Source organism: Trachymyrmex septentrionalis, unplaced genomic scaffold (assembly GCF_001594115.1).
Source record: "Trachymyrmex septentrionalis isolate Tsep2-gDNA-1 unplaced genomic scaffold, Tsep1.0 scaffold13, whole genome shotgun sequence".
Classification (NCBI taxonomy): Eukaryota; Metazoa; Arthropoda; class Insecta; order Hymenoptera; family Formicidae; genus Trachymyrmex; species Trachymyrmex septentrionalis.
Window position 1 is genome coordinate 6,433,088 of NW_017304438.1, and position 6,824 is coordinate 6,439,911.

Genomic DNA, 6,824 nt, shown 5'->3' on the forward strand with positions numbered 1-6,824 from the left:
TATATTATATATTATTATTAATTATTAATTATTATTATCATTATTATTAATTATTCATTATGTAATCCGAATACCGTGTTTTTCGCTGCCGCGCGTGCACGCGTCTGTCACGATCACACGAAATAATTAACGCGCGAAAGAAATGCACGTCCGAGCGCGCGCATTGTTTCCAAGTACAGTCATTACAAACGCAATCTATCTTGGCCGTTCTGCTCCGAGGATTCATTCAACCATCTCGTTCGTGCAATATCGAAGAAAATATCTCGTTTTCGTTGTATCCCCATTTCACGGAACTGTGCACAGCCATGATCTTATACACAAGATGTTTGTTACCTGTTAAGTTATTGAGGTGAATCTTGCCCATTGTATAACAATTATATCAGGTCCAGTTGGTCTCAATAATTACTATCGTTTTTCGTTAAAACTGAGCTATCGGTTATAATATCACGCGAGAATCTCGCTCGTGTTACGCAGCGTAGCATCAGGCTGAAATGTATCTTCTTATATGTGATCTCTATGAACTTCCGTTTTATCATATATTTTGTGATATCGTAGAGTGAATTCTAGGACTACATATGTCGAAAATGAGGTAATTTTGAATAGTACTTTTCTTCACGAGACACATTAAGAAAAGGCTTAATTCCGCATGAACGAGGATTCCAAAATACGTATATGTATATATATATTCATATATACATATTTCATCAGTGAATTATGACATACTCATTTAGACATATTATGCATATCTTTTGTTCCAACCAGTCGCACAGGTTTGCTAGAAAGAGCTATACAAAATTGAAACGATTGCAGGCACGTCTAATGGTGGGCCGTAAGTTGCGCGAGTTCCGCTAATAGATTTGAAATTAAAATCCGATAAGTAGATCATAATGATGCTGAAGAAAGGCGCAAGCTAGTAAGAATTAAAGAAAGAGGAGACGATGCGTTTTGAAAGAAAGCAACACCTTGCGTGCAAGAGCGTTAATATTACCTGAATCGTGTGCTCGTGCTCCTATCTGAAAACATAGAGCTCTGCTTGTACCTGGCGCCGAAAGTGAATCCTTGCCGTCAATTTGGCGACACCGGTACAGAACGGCCAAGGATGAGGCAAAACTGGAGAACCGTAATCGCGAAATGACGACGTGCCGTAAATGATTTCGTGATGAAAATGATATATTACATTTTTGCGAGTTACTTATTTCGAGAGGTGGATTCTAACGGGGAGTTATAATCGTTAGAGAATTATGAACGTTTTCTCATATGAGAAACGAACGCGATCGTTGAGACGCTTCCGCTTCGATCGTCCGCGCTGTCACGCGCTCAATACGCTTTGTCGCACGTGACGTCCCGAAGATAATCAGAATCGAGGACGGCTACTCTCGTCTCTCGTCTGTAATATTTATAGTAATAATCGCTCGCGGTCGTATCGCGGGATTTTGTCGTCGTTTTCGCTGTTTTTTCTACCTCTTCTCTAGAAATCGAGACGTCGCGCTTTAGCGAGCTTCGCGAGCTGAATTAGCGTCGGCGAGCAGCGCGGGGGATCGCAAGCCTAATCATATCGGGTACCGGGAAGGAGGAGAAGTATAGATGAGAGATTTGAAGCAAAGAGCATCTCCGGAAGCCGAATGGCGGCATCGTCAACGTGTTACGGTCTGAAACATAATAAAAGTAATGAAAGAATATTATTAATATTATTAATTAATTAATAAATGAAATAAGATATATATCTCTTTCTTCTCACTACGATATAAAATATACAGTGAATGATAATTCTATCTCTCTTTGCTACCAAGTTGTACTTATTCTTAATTAATTTACTTGTACAAAAGAATGTGTTAAATAATAATGAAATATATAATATAATATAACAAACACAATTATAAATAATACATATTATAATTATAAATATATAAATACATATAAATATACATATATATATAAAAAAAAAGGAACACTACGATATATACAGGATGTCTCAGAAATATCGTCACTCCTTTCATCTATGGATTCCTTCACCGACTTTTTCCTTCAATGTATAAATTTACAAGTATTCATATCGTTGATTTCTCACAATATAATTTTCAAAACTGAATAAGACTCTTAAAATGAAATTTTCAAGATTAGCTTATAGTGTTCGAAGGTATCGATTTCATTTCTATCGAAGAATCGATTTCAAATTGATCAAAGAATTCCCGGATGAAAGAAGCTGTCACAATTCCGGGATACCCTGTATACACACGTGTATACATATACATTACAGTGTTGGTTATCTGATATTACTGCATAATTATGATTACGATGCGATTATTGTTCATTTGAATTATAAACTTATTATTGCCATTGTCACTGCTGTCGCCGTTGAAATCATCGCTACACCGTTATCACTTGTACTATCGCTATCGCGAAACACGAGGCGCATACGCGTTCGGCGCTATAGTGATTTTGAAAATGATACGACACGCGGGTCAAATTAATAAACACGCATACGCTATATATACATATACAATTGCGATCGTTGCTTGCGCTACGATACGACGAGGGTGACACGATAATGATGATTCAGAACGCGATTGAAGTCGCTCCCGTCTATCCCTTAATTGTAGAAGCGATTCGTTCTACGAATGCGAGGAGAGTAATAAACGTGAGTGTGAACGCGAAAAATGAATTAAAGGACTTCCCTTTCGCATACACGAACTTTCACGGACCATCCACCTTTCGGATAACAGTCTTGACTTGTGCCTTGTTTAGACGTTTCCAATCATTTCCAATCGACTCGCGTTTCGATTCGCACATCCTACACTCAAATAAACTCATCCCCAACGTTGTTCTTTTATGAGAGAAATATTTGATAAATCCAATGCGATCGCGCGCGTCTCCGCCGTCGTCCTTTCTTTTAAAGAAATGGTCTTCCTCGGTGACTTCTTGTAAACGAAGAAATTGATTCCTCGTGCTTTCTTAATGGCGTGATATAAATTCTTAAAAAATTGTCCCCATCAAATTAATTAATTTCATTCTGAGAGCCGCGACATTATTTCAAATTGATCTATCTTAGAACGACTTGGGTATGCGGACATCCTATTCATTTGTTTGAGAATATAGCACCGTGCCGACACGATATACATTTTATATCCTTCCATAGATAATACACGCAACAGTTATCACCGTATATGCGTAAAACGCGCGTTTTGAATTACTCTTTATACCATATATACATCAAAGTGAGAAAAATAATGTATAACATACTAATACATGCGTTTTATATATGTACAGTGCTTTGCGACAAACTATAAGATTGAATTGGAAACTATGTAGGTAAGATTCACAAAAATATTATTTAGCCACCAAAATTTGCTTTTGCCTTTAATCTGCTTTTAAAACTGGTATCTTATTCATTTTATTTAAAAAATAGATTCTTATAGGGTTTTAATTTGTGACTCAGTCATTGGACTATCTTTAAAAGTGAAAGTAATAAGAAAAAGATGTCTAAATTATTATTAAGGAAAAATTAGCTTTCCAAGTTTCTCAAAGAGCCTGTTGATACACGCATAATATAATTTATCATGTAATCGCGTATAACCCTCTGCATATATAATACACGCATAATTAGATATTATACACGCAAAGCCTGTATTTTCTGCGTTAGCTTCATTTCATCCTATATCACACACACACACACACACACACACACACACACACACATTTGTGATAAATAAACCGTTTAAGCGGTGTCTCATTATCGTAACAGAATCGTTTAACTGCGAAAGCGTCTTTCAGGGGAGAAGTTCGCGCTTCTGTGCAACTGAGCGTGATCTTTTGTAATAATCCTTGTTTTTTCTTCTTTTTTTTGTTAGCGACTGAACTATCGTGCTGTGTATGATTCTTCGTGACTACATTGCGCTCCCTACACAAACTCGATAACGTACTCATTACATATCCCTTGGTTCTTACGTTTAGCGTGGAATCAGGCTTCGTTTGACAAGCAGAGACCTTATCGGACTCAAGTGTAGAGTATAATAATTATCATTATTATGGAAATTTGAAAGTAACATTTGCGATTTATAATTTTCCCGATTGTAAATGCAATACGGAACGATTTGTCAGGAAAGCTGCGTTCTTTTTCTTTTAACATCCTAACTTACGACGATATCGTTATCGCCGCATTGCAAAGTCTACTGAATCTTACTAAGTTTCTTTAACGTATTTTCTAGTATTATCGTTATCATTTTCTTTCTCTCATCGGCGAAAATTCCGAGGAAAGAAAAGAAACAAGGAAGAAATAGAACTTTCGGGGACTCCCCTCGCGAGTCGCATCGAATGCAACTAATCGAGTTTCTCTGAGAAACAATTTTATGTACCTGTTACGACTGATTATTATCGTGTTGTACATCGCTAATAAGGGCAGCGAGAAAGAGAATACGTGTATATATATGTACATACACATGCCCATACGCGCGCGTATGTATATATATCTATATAGTATATTATCGTACTGTTACGATTGTTTTGTAACTATCGTTATATGTCATTGGCTGCTTGTTACCGACGGCTTGCGATCGGCTAATTATACATCGCTGAACCGTATGTACATATCGAGTTTTAAGGAGGGCATGCGTGAAGCGTGCGTACGAAGCAAGTCAGTTACGCCATAAGTTAGCTCATTTCTATAAGAAATTAATTTGAATTGATAATCTTCATTAAAAATTTACTTCCTTTTCGTTGTAATGAAATATACGTATAAGCGAGAAAATATACTCAATTGCACGGATAATTTTTGTCAATGCTTACAGAAATCCAATTTAATACTGGAAATTACTTATTTTGAGTAATAAAAGCACTGTTGTTCAGTGGTTTTAATTTTCAAAATAAATAATTTCCAATAATGAATTGCCCGGTATTAAACTACATATTTTGAGTATTAAAAGCTCTGTTGTTTAACACTCAAAATAAGTAACAAATTATTATCTTGTAATATAAAATTTCTGTAAAGGAACTTTGATCCCTGTTCAATCAAGCTTCCTGCGGCAATGACGCTTAAATAGTTGAAAAGATATAGTTAATTGCAACTGTGCTGACCGATATTGGCACAACGAACTTACATCGTACGTATGCATCGTGGACCCAATTATTTAAGGCGTACAATGTTCGCCTGCATATCACTTGCACGATTGTTTTTTGCAAATGATGCGCGGAAGATAGATATCTTAATGCTCCCTTTAACGAACGACTGAAAACTATGAAGGAAAGAAAAGACATGTCCCGAGAGAGATGTATGTATGAAGGAGTCAGGTCTTATAGATATATTAATATCGCCATTAACGTATTCTATTGAGAGATTCCCTTGTTCCGTCATAAATTCCAACGCTTCGGTTGTATTTTGTCCGATCAAGAAGCTCGAGTGTAGGATATTTCTCACGAATATTAAATTATTCATTTAGTCTCTCTCTCTCTCTCTCTCTCTCTCTCTCTCTCTCTCTCTCTTTCTTTTTCTAATAATTTCGCGCAACAATATCTGCGAAGCACGGCGTGATCGCATTTCCCTATTTAATAACTGTACCTGTCTAAAGCGTGTCGTTTAATTAAATCTATTTTCTACGCTCTGTGCCAGCGTCGTGTTTGGCGTTTTACATGAATAGATAAGGGTTCCAGAACGCGCGACAAACGTGGCATATTGCTGTCCGGAATACGACCGGGCGGCAAGAAGAGAACACACATTGGAGATTGCGACTCTTTAATCTTTTCCAAACAAAAAACAAAAAAAAAAGAAATATTATAGCCTTAGACTCTGTTTCTCTCGTTCCTTTCATGCGAGCGTTGCCCGGTGGATGTGACGTATCTTCTTGAGAATGAAAACCGTACAGAAAATATAATAAATACATCGGAAATGTGTGCGTATGTGTGTATGTGTGTGCTTCCCATCCAATTTTGCAGATTTGAAGAACCGGATTCGTGTTTCATCATACGTAAATGACGCTTAAAGGATCACAGGACTCATAAGAAAATCATTAGACATATTAATGATAAAAAACGCTGATATATTATGACTTTTTTTACATTAAAACGATTGGCTTGTGAGCAGATGTATTCAAGAAAAACACTTGTCTGCTGAAGGAGATACGAGAACGAAAATCTCTCGATAAAAGTTGCTCTCCGATTCGTAATTAACCGAGATATATCCTCGCTTTATCGTTCCATAATACATGAAAAATCTTTTGGTAAGTAATTACTAAAACGCTCAAAATGTTCATAAATAATCCGGTGGGTTCGAAAGCCTTTAAATAATAAAATCAAAATCTGACGCGTCGAATCACATTGTTCTCCAGATTTTATTTTACGAAGTAACATCCAAATCTTTCGCGAAGAAGTAGAAATTTGAGAAAGAGAAGTATCTTCGGTACACTCTCGTTATTGAACGCGTTGCTCTAAGCTCATTGTTATGTTATAAAATTAAAGCAAGAGAGAGAGAGAGAGAGAGAGAGAAATAGAAGATTCAAGGAGATAATCCTTGGAGCACATCCATCGGGCGATGCCATAAGCAACGCGCGAGAACCGCAATAACTTCTCGCGACATTCAACGATGATGGAAAAGAACTGTATATACACGTGCGTTTATTATTATCTACTATTACAAGACTTACTCCTAAGATCTTTTGACTAAAATACTTTATAGAAGCGAGACTCTGATCGCGCGTGGAGAACGACAAAAAGAAAGAGCAAGGACTGCATCGCATACATTGTTTAGCGCCATTGTGACTCTATCTCCTTCTTAAAAAAATAAGTATATACATATATGTATATATATATATATATATATATATATATATATATAT